This window comes from Macaca fascicularis, chromosome 10 (assembly GCF_037993035.2).
Source record: "Macaca fascicularis isolate 582-1 chromosome 10, T2T-MFA8v1.1".
In the NCBI taxonomy this organism is placed as follows: domain Eukaryota; kingdom Metazoa; phylum Chordata; class Mammalia; order Primates; family Cercopithecidae; genus Macaca; species Macaca fascicularis.
The window spans coordinates 93,451,272-93,466,299 of NC_088384.1; the positions used below are offsets into that span (position 1 = coordinate 93,451,272).

General features: G+C 55.7%; 1 protein-coding gene across 8 annotated transcripts in view; it reads left to right on the forward strand.

The window, feature by feature from the left end:
* The first annotated feature begins 3,459 nt into the window (after positions 1-3,459).
* SRC (SRC proto-oncogene, non-receptor tyrosine kinase) overlaps positions 3,460-15,028 on the forward strand; it is a 62,215-nt gene continuing 50,646 nt past the window's right edge. For 3 of the 8 annotated variants that reach the window (XM_045362958.3, XM_074005295.1, XM_074005297.1), the window contains exons 1-2: positions 4,916-5,031; positions 5,889-6,007. The gene's annotated coding sequence lies outside the window, so the exon portion shown is untranslated. Of the gene's footprint in view, positions 3,643-4,915; positions 5,032-5,888; positions 6,008-15,028 lie in introns of those variants that run through there. The other 5 variants (XM_015458045.4, XM_045362959.3, XM_045362960.3 and 2 more) reach the window with 2 other exon arrangements.

The window sequence follows — 15,028 nt, forward strand, 5'->3', positions numbered from 1 at the left end:
GGATACAGGTGCACACCACCATGCCTAGCTAATTTTTTGTTGTTTTGTGTGGAGACAGGGGTCTCACTGTGTGCCCAGGCTAATCTTGAACTCCTAGACTCAAGTGATCCTCCTGCCTCAGCCTCGATGCTGGGATTACAGGCGTGAGCCACTGCCCCTGGCCTGATATATTATTATAACTGAAGTCCATGCTTTAGTCAGACTTCCTAAGTCTTTCCCTAATGTCTTTTTTCTGCCCCAGGATCATGTCTCCTCTTTGCTCTGATAGTTTTTCAGATTTTTCTTTCCTGCCTCTGACATCCATGTTATGGACGCCCCTCCTGGCGCTGGCCGCTGCGGGCGAACAAGCTCATCGGCTCCTGGCTCCTGACTCCCATGTGGCTGGGAGTCTCTAGTGTCTTGGTTTCCCACCTTCGGCCAGTTTGGCCTCACTTCCCGGAACACAGATATATGCCCATGCACACACTCCTGTATGAGCCAGGCCTTCTGCCTTAACTGGGTCCCTGCTGCTCCTCAGCACAGAGGCCTCCTGACTGCCCCCTCCCTGTCCCCTAATGTGGCTGCCACTCCACATCTCCCCAGGCCCTGCTCTGCTCACCACCCTCCATGGCTCCCACCACCTCCAGGACGGAAGCCACGACTGGCACTTAGGGATCCTCAGGTTCCCCTGCCACCCTGCCCACCTTACTTTCCTGACTCCAGCCCAGCCGCCATGCTGTGCTTTGCAAACACCACGTGCTTCTGCATGGAGTTCCAGACGCAGCGGCATCCCCATCTCTGTCTTTGCTCATGCTGTCCCTCTACCTGCACACTGGCCCTGTCCTGTTTGTTATTATAATTATTTTTTTTTTGAGACAGGGTCTTGCTCTGTCACCCAGGCTAGAGTACAGTGGTACGATCATGGCTCACTGCAGCCTCAATCTCCTGGGTTCAAGTTATCTTCCCAGTTCAGCCTTCCCAGTACCTAGGACCACAGGTGCATACCATCACATCTGGCTAATTTTTAGGTTTTTTTTTTTTTGTAGAGACAGGGCCTCACTGTGTTGCCCAGGCTGGTCTCAAACTCCTGGGCTCAAGTGATCCTCCTGCTTCAGCCTCCCGAAGTGTTGGGATTATAGGCATGACCCACCATGCCCTGCCTCCCTGTCTCATTTTCACCTGGCAACCATTTCCCCAGGCTTCTAAACTCTCCATAGACAACTCTCTCCTCAACACACATGCTGGGTTAGGGGCCTCACTCTGGGCCCTGCAGCCCCTGTACTTGCCCATCCCTGACTCCTCTAAGTTAGAGACCAGAGACCAGCCTTGGTTTTTTCACTGCTGTATCCCAGCATGTAGCGCAGACCCTAGCACATAGTAGATGCTCAATAAATGACCACTGCAGGAGGAAGGATGAGTGCAGCCCAGCCAAGGGCCAGGGGGTGGGAACCTTCCAGGCAGAGGGATCAGCACGTGCAAAGGCCTCAGGACAGGGACTGCTTGTGAAGGGACAGCAGGAGGCAGGTAGAGGAGGGGAGGGGACCAGGGCCTGCACAGCAGGACATCTCTGCGGAAACTGTGAAGTGCAGTGCCAGGGGAGGTGCCAAGCCCATTCCACAGCCTCAGGCTAGAGCCCATCCCTCACCCAACCCTATCCTGTAGCCCTGAGCCCGGTGGCTTCAACTAGACCACTCACAGCACACCATGTGGAGAATGGCGGAGCTGGTCTGGAATTTCCCACTGAGGCCTGTGATGGGTCCAGTTTCCTGGCTGCTGCAGCAAGGGTGAGCTGGGCTGGGGCTGGGCATGGCAGATCAGCCACCATTGAGCCAGAGGCACCAGGGCACTAGGTGTGGTGTGGGCAGCACCTCTAATCCCATGTGATGGGACAACTCTGACTGGTGGGTTCACTGCCTCACCCTACCTCCTCCACCCTCCCCTCAGTTGTGGCTTTGACCCACCCAGGTTGAGGGAAGGAGGGAAGAGGAGGTTTCTGGAGACAGAGGACTATACGACCAGCACTCACCATCTCAGCAATATTGATGTCAGTAGCATCTATCATCTGCTGGGTGCTTTTGGGTTGGGAAGTGGTTCCTGTTGGTGTTCTAAGACTGGTCTGGGGCCATGTATACAGTTGGTAGTCAATAAATGCTTGCTGTCCATTAATGATGATTTGCAGGAATTAAGCAGTGAGTTGCTGCTTTACCAACAAAGAATGTTTTAAGCAAAATAATTTGCACAAAGAGTCACTTGTCCACCAGGCCAGACCCGCAACTCCCAACTGCATAATCCTGGAGCTTGCCAGGGTTGTTACCCTCGTTTTACTGATGAGTACACTGAGGCCCAGAGAAGGCAGGTTCACATAGTCACTGAAGGGAAGAGCTGGAACTTGAACTCTTGTCTGTAGGTCCTAAGTCAGTGTGTGCTGCCTGGCCAACTGGGCAGTGCCTGCTCTGTGCTGGGCATGGGCCAGGCCTTGGTCACTGCCTTCAGGGTGGGGACAGACACACTCAGAATGGACTTGGCACGTGCCTCCATCAGGGTGTGTCAGGAAGCATGTTGTGGAGAAGGTGGCATTTACTCTGGACTTTGAAGAACAAGGCGAGGTAGCCAGGGACAGGGGCTGAGCATTCCTGGCAGGGGTTACAGCCTGAGCAAAAACCCAGAGGGGTGGTTAAAAATAAAGAGCGCTTCAAACGCTCAATAATGAAACCATTGTGCTGGCCACATCCTCCTGAGAACCTCAGCCACTGAGCCAGGCCCTTGAAGCCCGCGGTAGCTTCAGGTGCGAAGCTGCATCTGCCTGCAGAACCCTTACTTGTCTGAGTTGCCTCCTCTCTGATAAGAGCGTGTAGGGTATGAATGAGAATGAGATTTCACATGTGCTGAGCGGGCATCACCTCATTTCATCCTTACGTGCGTCTTCTGGGGGCTGTGATATCTTTAGCCCACTGTTCAGGTTGGCATACTGAGGCTTCTTACATTATCTGCAAAGTGGCAGAGTTGAGACTTGAACCTGGGTCTGGTCCAAAATCTGTACTTTTAAGCTCTCTGTCATCCCAGTTCTCGAAAAGCCCAGAATTTTCTGTTGAACTCCTGGGGATGAATTTAGTGATGTGCTGGTACATATTGAACAACCAGCTCTGTGGAAGAAAAAAGAGGCTTCATTGGTAGCGTATTCTGATGTCCAAGGGGTAAATACTCCCACTGTGGCTGACATGGAGCTAACCAGTGTGACATTCTTGAATATGGACTTGGGAAGAGATGAGCACAGTCGGTTCTTGCAAGTAGGCAAGGGCCAGCTCCAGCGTGTCACTGGGTGACTATACCTGCCTCCCCCCGAGCCCCGTACGGCCAGTAAAGGCCTTTAGACATGTCTAAGGAATGGAAGAGGGCTGAGAAACCTGCTTCTCCAGCCGGGGGCCCGCCTAGCCCTGAGAAGCTGCGGTTAATCTTTAAGCCAGCCTTGCAAACAAGGGCAGCCATTTCGCCTGGCTTCTGCTGTTGACTGGCTGTGGCACCTCAAGCAGCCCCTTTCCCCTTTGGCCTCAGTTTATCACCGGAAGAGCTACTATTCATCTAGCACAACCCGACCATCCTCACACTGGTCAGTTTCAGCCTTCCCAGGAATCTTCTCTGGCCACGTTCACTCCGGTTTTACAGGTGAGGGGGCTGGGCTGGGAAGCTGATGGACTTGTCCACCCCACAACAGAGGGGCAGCTAGCCTAGATGCGAACCTAGATCAGTGTAGAGTAAGGCTTTGCTCATTCCTGGTCTCCTGGAAGGTATTTTGTACCCAGAGGTCTTTGCCTTCCACATTCTAGGGTGCTCCTCCCGGCTCCTCTCAGTGGGGACCTTTGCCCAGGGAATAGAAGCTTGGCAAAGGCTTCTATTTGTCTTTGACCTGGCTGGGCCTTAATTTCCCATCTGTGAAATGGGAGAACTTTCAAAGAAGGAACATGGAGGCAGGTGTGATATTTAAAGCAGGACCCAGGTCCACCTTTCCCTGTGCTAGGATTCCAGGACAGGTGAGGAGCCAAGGGTGGGGTGCCCAGCCCCAAAAGGATAGCCCTGGAGCCTGTGCCAGGGGGTGATGGGGAGTCTTTGTGGCCTAAAGCAGCGTTTCCTCAATGTCCCGTTTTTCTGCTACACTTCCTGCCCTGGTTCAGAGATACTTAGCCTCTTTACTTACTTGGAAGTGTGAGTGCCACTCCGATGCCCTGGCCAACCCCTCCTAAGCAGTAATAACTGGAACTAGGGTACTTCCAATGGGCTGCCAGGGATGTTTTTTCCTTACGCACTTTTTAAAATGAACCCACAACTATTAAAATAAAGGTCGCTCCTCCCCACCCTGTCCCTCCTGCCCCAGCCCCCACTTTGAGAAACTCAGGTCAAGGTTAAAGTCCAGGGCCTGGTTCTTGTCAGTGCCTCAGTTTCCCCATCTGTAAAGTGGGGCGATCTTCCGCCACTCAGGCCAGGTGGTGGTTAGGATTAAACCCTGAAGTCGACCTGAGCACCTTAGCCTGGCGCCTGGCCCAGAGCGGGCGCTCCACGCCCGCTGATATTATTACTAATTGTGATTTCGGGAGAGGCAGATTTGGGGCGTAGAGGGTGGGTGGGTCGAGGAGGGCATTTTGGCCTGGGGGCGGATGGGGCCCGCGGGGTGGGACGCCCTGGCGGAGTGGGAGGCGGGGCCTCTGTGCCCGGTGTCCCCACCCCGCCCGGACCCCGGCCGTGCCTGGGTCTCTCCCGGGTCACCGGCGGGGAATCCGTCCCCGCGCGCTTCCTCCTTCCTCCTCCTCCCGGCTGCCTGCCGGGCCCCTCCTCCCAGCTCGCGCGCTCCCTCCCTCCTCTTCCCCTCCCCGGGCCGCCGCCGCCTCCTCCTCCTCCTCCTCCTCCCTTTCTCTCTCGATCTGTCTCTCCCAGCCCGGAATCCATTCCGGCCTGGGAGCCGGAGCGGCCAGGCCGCCGTCTGCCCTACCCGCCGGCCGTCCCGCGGTCCGCCCTTCCGTGCGTCCGTCTGCCGGTGCGCCCGCCCGCCCGCCGGCCCAGGTGAGCGCCCCCCGCCCCTCCGCGGGCCCCCAGTCCCGGCCAGCGCGGGGGAGCCCCCGCCCTGGACCACCTGGGTCGGATCGCGGGCCCGCGGGGGCTCCTGTCCACCCCCCAATTCCCACCCCCCGGGCCGAGCTGCGATACCCGAGCGCCGGGCGGGCGCACAGGGCCATGCCCAGCGCGGCCTTTTGTTGTGATGCCGCGGGGGGAGGGGACTGGGCGGGGGGACGCAGGGGTCCTGGCTGCGTGGGGACCCCCTCCAGCTAGTGCTCCCCATAGGATCCCCCAGAGAAGCGGGTGAGCTGGGCCCTAGCCCCCGGGCCAGGTCTAGGCCAAATCTGAAATCTGAGCCAGTCGGCGCCGCCTCTGGCTGGGCTGCCCGGTCCTGCGCCCCCCGGCCCAGGGTGGGAGGTGGAGGGGCTCGGCAGGGCAGGCTGAGGGGCCCCGGAGTCAGGGCGCCAGGCCGAACCACCAGGACCTCCCTGCCCTCTTGGGGCCTCGGGTAGGGCCTGGTGCTGCCGGCCTGGAAGGGACTGGGCCAGACTGCGTTTAGTCTCCACTGCCCACAGCCCCCAGCCTCGCCCCAGAGCAGGCCCAGCCACCAGCCGGCTCAGAAGTTGGCAAAAGTTTTGGGTGTTGGCCACCGGGCCAGGTCCACCTGTCTGCCTGGGCTGGGATTGGGGGTGGGTTTGAGTCCTGCACCAGGGCTGCCACTTGCCCTGCTGTGTGTCCTCAGACAACTGCCTGCCTCTCTGAACTGGGGTCCTCATTGGTGGCAGGTGGGCCTGGCTGGAATTGCTGGGCTGGTGGAAGGATGGGGTGAACAGAAGGGGCTCACCTTTGTGGTATCCTTTCAGCACCTGTGTCCTTCAGGTGGACTTAGGAGTGGACAGAGCCTGTGTGTGCCCCTGGGCAAGGCCTCCTGAACTTCATGGACTCTGTACAATTTGGGGCAGTGGTTGCTGGGTCACCTGGGGTAAGTCCAGGCCCAGCCACAGCCACAGTGCAGCTGGGATCAGACTTGGTTTCTAGGGTGGGCCAGGCTGGTCCTTTTGCAGACCCTCTTCTCAGCCCCCTGGCTGGGGAGTCAAGGCACTGAGGCTTCTTGTCTTGCCCAGTGACCTGGGCCAAGAGACTGCCCCACTAAGTCCCCATACGTGAAATGAGAATCCTCAGGTGAAGATTCTAAGCGCTTCTGCAGGTAGAGGCTTGGCATGTAGTAGATGCTCAATAAATGAATTGTTCACTGGACGCATTGGCTGAGAAAGATAAGTGAGATGTGAGGTTGCTGGCTAGTTCATCCTAGAAGAAGATGGGTTGATGCCTTGAGAAAGAAACAGCCCTGGCACCATCCTGCCAGCCAGCAGCTGGGTGACTGTAAGCAACTCACTTTTCCCTTCTGGCCTCAGTTTTGCCACGTATAAAACTGGGCCAATGGTAATGACAGCTGCCAACATCTACTGAACACCTTTTAGGAGGTAAGGACTCTTGTTTATCCTCATTTTGCTGATGGGGAAACTGAGGCTAAGAGAGGGGAAGTGACTTGACCAAGGCCATACAGATGCAAGCTGGAATGAAAGCCCCGACCTCAGAGACCACAGTCTGGCTGCCCTTGCATCCCTCCAGTGATGGGGCAGCGGAGGCTCCCCAGACAGGACTGCGCACACAGCAGGGCCGGAAAAGACTGTTGTGCCGAGGGATTGAATGAAAGCCACGAGGCCTTTTTGGTGATGTGGTGATGTGGTCTTTCCACCCAAGGAAATGATTTACAGTGTGTCACCTCTCTCAGCTGACTGCCTGCCTAGGCCCTCCCGCGTGCCCCTGGGCCTTTGCTTCTAAACAGTGTCCCTCCCGGAGTGCCCTCTCCTCCAGGTGCTGCTTATCTACCCTTGCCCCACCAGGCTTAGCTTAGGCCCATCTCTTCTAGGAAGAAGGGCCCTGGCTGTCTCTCCCTGTCCCCTAGCTCTTCTTGGAGCATGACTTACCCACAGCTCAGCCTGGTTCCTGCTTTTGCTTCTCTGATTGTGACCTGGGGGGTGGGGTGGAGGGATGTCTGGCTCCCTCAAGCCCCAGGAACCGGAGAGGAGATGGCTCGGTGACCTGTTGAGGGACCTTATGCCCATCTCTCTGGTCCTCAGCTGACCCCATTTTCTCAGACCTCCCCATGTATAAGCATTTGTGACCCCTGTATTGAGCACCTGCTGTGTACCAGGAACTTGGAACTGGGGCTGAGCAGTATTGTGCTGGAGTTAGTAGGGAGTGGGAGCTGTGGGAGTCTTGGAGGCTTCTAGAAGGTGGCAGGGCCTGAGCTGAGGACTAGCAAGAGTTCACTCAGCAAAGAAGGGGAGAGGGAGCTCTTTTTCCCTTCCCAGGGGCCCTGGGGTGGTGGGGTGTGGTCAGCCTGGTTGGATACTTGCTGGGAGCCTGGGAACAGGTCCTTGGCCTCCCATAAGTTTGAATCTGGAGGGTGAGCAAAGTTGCAAACAAGTTGCCAGTTGAGTTACTGTATAATCACAGATATGATAAGGGCTCAGGGAGAGAGGCCTGGGGTACAGAGGAATCTTGAAGGAGGCATGTAGGGGTTGACCAGGCATAGAGTTAGGGAAAGGGCTTGCCAGGCAGCAGGAAGTGCACGTGCAAAGGCCCTGGGGTGTGTGCCAAGATGTGTGCTGTCATGGAGAATCAGTGGGAGAAGCTGTGAGGCTGGAGTGTACACAATGAAGGGGAGTGGGTAAGAGGTAGAACGAGCGGGTGTATCAGCAGGGCCGGACCATGCTGGGGCCTTGTGGGCCCTGGGGAGGAGTTTGGCCTTCATCGTCACACAGGGGGCTGATTGGTGTCCCCTGTGTGAACAGCCTCAGGCTGGAGGCCAGAGGTACAGAGCTGACCAATAGAAAGATCTGACGACAGAACTAGATTTGTGGGCTGGACTCCAGTATTTTATGGAGGCCTAGATCAGGTCTCAAGAGGATCGGGTATTTGAGGCTGGGCTTTGGAAGTGGAGTAGAAGTTCACTAGCAGCAAGGCTGGAGAGGATGAGAGCCGGGGGTGTGGGAAGTGCAGTGCTGGGTGGCGGGAAGCTGGGAGTGAGGTGGGGAGCAGGGAGGGGTCAGCCCGAGAGATGGGGACCAAAGATTTGATAAGGGCTCAGGAGTCAGACAGGCCTGGGTTTATGTTGCAACCGTCCCACTTGCTGTGTGTCTTTGGATCATTTACTGTATCTTTTGAGAGACTTAGTTTCTTTGTCATGAAAATGGGGACAATAGCTATCTCCTTGTTAGATTAGGGTTAAAGGAGGGCTGTGTGCCCAGTGTCTGGCACCGGTAGGTACTTGGCAAATGGGACCTGCTTTGCACTGTTGCATTGGACAGGTCACTTGGCCTCTCTGCGTCTGGCCCTGCCATCTCTGTGGTCAAGCCTTTGCCTGGGTGATCTCATTGAGTCTGAAGATGCCGGTTGGGGCAGGGCTGGCTCAGGAGAGGATGTTGGCAGCCAAGGCTGCCAATGTGCAGGGTGACTTTGAGTCCTGCCTTGCACTCTCTTTGCCTTCTCTGTGTGTGAAGAGGCTGAACGGGGGAGAATGCCATGCGTCTAGCCTAGCCCCGCTTCTTCAAAGCCTGCCTTCGGTGCAATTGGCCCCATTTTCCAGTTGTAAGTACTGAGACCCGGGAAGGGAAAGCCACTTGCCTAGGGTCTCCCAGTTGCCAAGTGACAGGGTCAGGCCTTGGCTGTAGGGCTCTGGACTCCTAGTCCAGTAGAGCCACTGAAAAAGGCTGCCACTTCCCTGCGCTGGGCCTTTTGCCGGAGCTTCATTTCCTACCTCGGTGTGTGTCCCCACATCTCTATCTCCCTTCGGATTCCCACAGCCCTTTCCTTCCCCTCCATGGCTCCCACCCCTTATCTCCATGGAAAACCCCTCTGGCTTCCCCTTGAACTCCTGGGGGCCACTTCCTCTGGGGAGCCTCAGTTTCTTCATCCCTGAAGTAGGATAGTGAGTCATGGTTCCCAGGATGTCCCAAGAGGACAGAAATAAAGTGCTTAGCACACATTAGGGACTCAATCAGTGGAGGCGGGGGAGGGCCAGGCACCTGCTCAAGTCCTGCCTCCTCTGGCAGCTGATTCCCTGTCCTGTGATTCAGTTTCTGAAGCTGTGAAATGGGCCTAGGGCTGGTACCTAGTAAGGCTAACAAGAGGATGGTATGAGGCTGTACCTTAGGTCCCCACCTGGTGGCTGGCTCCGTGTCTCTGTTCCTGGGGGAGGGATACCCAGTAGAGGCCTCCTCTGTGTTCAAGGCCTCATTCCCCGCTGTTTGTCCAAAGCCAAGTCACTTAGTCTCTCTCAACCTCAGCCTCTGCACACCTCCCTTGTGAGGATTAAATCAGCTAATGTATTCCCAGTGGCTCAAATCTACTGGGTGCTTGGAAATTTTTATATTTTTCTTTCCCCATTCTTTTCCCTCTTGGGGACTCAGATATTATCTAGTTTAGGAAAGGCTCTGAGCTTTCATCCCCCTGGCCTAGAGTGCTGTGTTGAGAAGCATTCTGAGGCTTAGTGTTGGCTTCATGGGAAAGAGTGCTGTGATAGATTAGTCATGTCTGCCATGGGCAGAGGATAAGAGAGTATTGTATATGTGCCATGAGTTTGTCATTCTTGATCTATTCTGACCTTCTCCTTTCACAGATGGGGGGATTGAGGCCAGAAAGACCCAGGGCAAATCATCTAAGCTGGGAAAAAAATGCAGAGCTCTTGTCTTTGATCCAGGACTCTCCCCAGCCAGCCAGCCTCCTCCTTCCCACAGTACAGCCTGGTAAGGCTGAGTCAGGGATAGATGACTGGGGAGGATCTCAGAGCTGGGAGCCAGACCTCCATCTCTCTACTCCTTGCTCTGGGTCCTTCAGCAAGTGACTTTCCCCCAACCTTGGTTCCTTTGGTCTTCCTTCTCCCTTAGAACTACCCAGAGAAGTTCCAGAGTAAAAGGAGAAGCCAGAAGGGAGGAGAAGTTGAATATCTTGGCCAAATCCCTTCCTGTCTGGTCCTCAGTTTCCTCAGTATGGTGAAGACTCCTCCCATTGAGGCTCTATGATGGTAATCCTAGCTGGGGAGTGTTCCAGGGGCAGGCCCAGTGGAGTCCTCTTAGATGCTCCTGTAGGGGTGGGGATGTCTGTGGTGGGTGGGTGGTGATATCTGTGGACCCACTGAGAAACTTTAGGAATGGGTTCTTTTGAACCCTTGGACCTGCTGGGCTATGAGGCCGACACAGGCAGAATCCAGTTGCTGGGAGTAGAAATTAAGCTGGAGTGGCTTCGGGAAGCATGGCTTCCCTGTGGGGTCTGATTAGCTTCTCTTAGGCTGCTTTGCCCAAATTCATGGCCTTGACTTTTACCTTATCTGATATTGATATCTTCATGTCATGCCCTTCTGAGCTGGATCATAATAAGGTGACCCATCGTGTCCCTTGCTCCATCCTGGGAGCAGTCAAACTCTTATTCCTGTTACATGGAAAAGGAAACTGAAGCTCAGAGAGGCTAAGAGCTGGGGCCATAGGAGCGCAGCAAAGTGAGGTGTGAGCCCAGATTTCTGGTTGCTGAGTAATTTGTGGGGATCTGATTCCTATTAAGTGTGTACCCAGTGTGGCTAAAACTTTTCCCAGGTATAGGAGGGGTGTGTTGCTGGAGGCAGGTGACCCTGACTCTCTGGGTTCCAGCTCTGGCTGATGGATTCCCCAGTCGGACCTGGAGTACTGGGATCTTGGGTGCTCAAGGGTGCTTATGCCATAAAGGGTAATAGAATTAGCAAAGCCTTTGAAGGCAGTTGGTTCTGGGTTCATATCCTGGCTTGGCCACTTGTTTGCTGTGTATGATTTTACAGCTTAGAACCTCAGTTTCCCCATCTGTGAAATGGGGATGATGAGGCTGGCACCAGCTTTGACAAGATGGCATGAGGATCCGGTGAGCCAATGTGTGCCAAGTGCTTGGGTGCGGAGCCTACACTCAGGAAGTGTGTGATATTTATGAATGCCTGTTAGAAAGGTGATTCCCTGATGAGGCAGGAATCCTGGGCCTCTGCAGGTCGATTGATCCAGAAATCCCCAGGGCAGTGACCGGCCACCTTTGTCTGTGGTTGGCTTGTTCTGTGGGGAAGGGAGTGGGGGGAAGATTAACTAGAGACAGACAAACTTGGTGGCTGGATCCATTGGAAGCCACCAGCTCCCTCCAGCCTCCCTGAGCCTGGCTCCTGCCTTAGCCCTTGCCTGCCTGTGACCTAGCATAGCCTCCCAGTGCCCTGATGCCTCACCCTGGCCTCCCTCTTCCCCCTCACTGAATGGGCCCCTCTCTTCAAAGGTGGATTCTATTTGAGCATCCTTGCCTGTTTGACCTGAGAGGCAGGACCTGTTCCTGCTCTTGTTTTTTGGGAGGCAGCTGAAACTCAGAGAGAGGCAGGGATGGGCTTAGGCTGCACATCAAGGGCTGTAGCTATCTTCCTGCCTGCCTGGGATTGTCGGACCACACACCTTTGCCTCTGCAGCTCCCACTGCCTGATGTGCCCTCCCTCTCAGTACCCCTCCAGTGGCTGAGATGCCTCTGGCTTCAGAAGGCCTTTGTGACCACCCTCCCAGTCCCACTGAGTCCATGAGTCCGTACTGACCCCACATCTGCCGCTGAACTTCACCTTGTCCCTTCTTTGCCCTTCCTCATGGCTCTGACACATTCTGCCTTAGATGGCAAGTCATAGGATTCTTTTTGCCTCTAAGGGAATATGGTAATCATCACTCGCAAGGGCACAGCCCTTTACAGTTTACCAAGAACTTCCCGCAGTTACCTCTGTGCATCCCTAGCACCAGCAGGGCTGAGACAGGCAGAACCACTGTCATAAACTTTGTGTGGCAGATGAGGAAACTGTGACCTCAAGTCAGGGTCATGCCAGGTGCTCTCTCTGCTTGGGCAAATGGAACTGGACTCTTGCCCCACCGAGCCTGTCTCCTCAGTCCGGAACCCCTCTCCCAGAGCCCTGTGAAAAGCATGACTTATTGTCAAAAGGAGGATTTGGAGGTTCAGAGAGGTAAAGTGACTTGCCTGAGGTCACGCAGCTCTGAAGGGACTTGGAGGGTTCCTTCTAAGAATCAGAGAAGAGGCAGATTAGGCCAGTTTTCTTCCCACTTCTGAAGGGAGGACCAGACACGCCCGGGACCCTGAAGGAGCAGTGAGCCACGGTGAGCCCTGGTGGTCCCTTCAGCCAGCGTTCGTTCCTCCGGCACAGAGTTGAGCCCTTCTGCAGTGCCAGGCAAATGGTTGTCTCATGCTCACAGCAGCCCCGCAGGGTAGTGGTCCCGGCCCCATTTCACCAAAGAGGAAGCTCAGGAGCCAGGGGACTTGCCCAAGGTCATCCAGTGCATGGATTTGAACCCAGGGCCTCCTGGGCATGCCAGGCCTGCCCCGCTTCATCTGGGCTGAGCCCTTCTCTGCTTCCACAGACCCTTGATCAGCCCTTCAGCCCTCCCCACAGTTCCTCACTGGGCAGCGTGAAGACCGGGAGACTTCTCCTCTACCTCCAACTGCTGTCACCCACTAGCCGCGTGGCTTTGGTGAGTCAGTTTAACCGCTCTGTGCCTCAGTTTCCCCATCTGAAAAATGAGCCTAGTGGTAGAACCCACCCCATGGGCTTGTTCCAAGGATGAAGTCTTGCGTCCAATGCTCTCAGCAATGCCAGCACATAGTAAGTGTTCGATGCGTGTTGTTATTTTATTGTAATTTGTATTGACCTGCGGAAGAAGGGAAAGACCACCCCGTTATCCAGATGGGAAGATGGAGAGAAAGGAAATAACATCCGCCAGGTCACAATGTGATGTCACAGCCAGAAGTCTCTTGGGGCGCATTCTGCTTTCCAGAGGGGGAACTGAGGCCTGGAACCTGAGAAGGGACTCAATCAAGGTCCTAATTTCTTGCCTTCAGTTTGGGTTGCAGCCTCCTTGTCCACCTGCTTGCCCTGGGACTATGGGTCAGTTGCTTCCCCTCGCTGAGGCTCAGTTTCCTCATCTGGGAAATGAGGGTAACAAGCGTGCATCCAGTGGGGCTGGGCTGGGGACTGGGTACAGTCATCTCCATGAAGCATTTAGTTCAAGGCCTGGCCTGGAGGCAGCACTCAACAAATAGCTGCAGGGACGGACTTCCAGGGCTCTATTTTCTCATCTGTGCCATGCTCTGTGCATGTTTCTGGGGAGACAGTTCCATCACGCCTCGCCAGTGTGGCTCCTCAGTCTCTTAGAAGCCACCCTAGGCAGGGGCAGGGGCTGGGGAGGTGAGGTCTGGCTTTCTCTTCTGCCTGGGAGGCCAGGGCTGTGCCTTGTGGACTTTTTCCCTGAGTTGTGCCAAGTCCTCAAGGCTGGGCCTGGTTGGGAGGCTGCACCAATCCCCACCAGGCCTTCTGGGTGCCCTGTGGTTGCCAGCACCCAGATCCTGCCACATCACTGCGTCTGCCTGCCTTTGCTGCCGCGTGCCCCAGGTGGGGCTTCGCTTTCTGAGCCTTGGTTTTCTCACCTATGAGATGGGGTCAGGAGTCTTCCTCACCAGACTGTTGGGAAGGCTTGATGTGCTCATTCTCCCCATGCCAGGCTTATAGACAGTGTCACTGTTAATGGGCATGGCTGTGAGGACGGGTAGGATCCTGACTGGCAGGAGGGGCGAACGGCATCCTGGGTAGAGGATACACATGAGCACAGGCTTGGAGGTGGCACAGTTTTGGGGAGCACCCTGTAGCCAGGTGGGTGAAGTGGGAGAGGACCCCATAAGGTGGGGATTTGGACTGGCACTGCGTGAAGTGGGCAGGACCTCAGCGCCAACTGTGGTGATTTTGGGTGATGCTGACTCCCCTGCCCTCTAAACTTTAGATTTCTGTTTGAAGCCTCGGGAGCAGCCTCCTGCCCTCCCCACCCCCACCCCGCCAGGTGTTCCCGAAGGCCCCGGAACCAGATGAGACATAGTTCTATTTGGGGACAATACTGCTGTTCCCGTTTCTCTCCTGTGCCCTAGTTTTAGAAATGGAGTGGGTTTGGTTACCAGTTGGCCATTTGCAGAGAGCTCCCCCCTCCGCCCACTCCACCCATACCTTAGAGCTGTGGGCATCACGGGCAAAATAGGACTCAGTGCTGTCACTGGGAGCGGCTCCTGGGCTCTGCCCCTGGGTTCTCTGGGTAGGGAGTTGGCAGCTGGACTCTCGCTTGTCCACCGGTGATATCTGGGCCTTGTGATGGCTGCTGGGAACCCTAAGGATGTGCTTGGGACATAGCTTATATTTTGGGGGAGCCAGACACAGACCCCAATAATTTTCCTATGGCACCACAGGGTAGGGGCCATATGAACTATGGTAGCCCAGCACAATGCCAGGAGAGCTTCCCGGAGGAGGTGATACCTGGCCTGGGTCTTAAAGGGTGAGCAGGAGCTCATGAGAAAAACAATAAGGGCAAGGGTGGGCCAGGAAGAAGGTACCGTGTGCACAAAAGCCTGAGGGTAGGTAGTAGCCAGGAGGTGTGGATAGCCGGGGAGGTGGGAAGCAGCAGGCGTGTACGGGGGGTTAAAATGTGGCTTGGCTGATCAGGCAGAGCCTCACACTCTCACAAGGCACTCAGGCTTGGGCCTGGGGCTGATGAGAGCAGAGCAGGTTGAGGCCGGACTCCTGCTGCAGGTGTGGAGGACAGGGAAGGATCAGATCAGCCTCAGGGGCTCAATTACTTTTGCCAAGTAAAGGCAGCCCACAGAGGCTAGGGTTCAAGACAGGGATCAAAAACCTCTCCCTGGGGCAAAAGGTAGAGGCTGGCCTGGGTCCTTGGAGGGAGTGGGTCGGGGAAGACTTCCTGGGGGAGGAGATACTCTGACGGAAGGATGGGAGGGACCTCTAGCAGGGGATAGAGCTTGACAAAGGGCCTGAAGGTGCCTCTTGGAGGTCCGAGGAGCCGTGGAGTCTGGACTTGGGTCAGTTGGCTGGTGCCAATGGGTAGAGGGC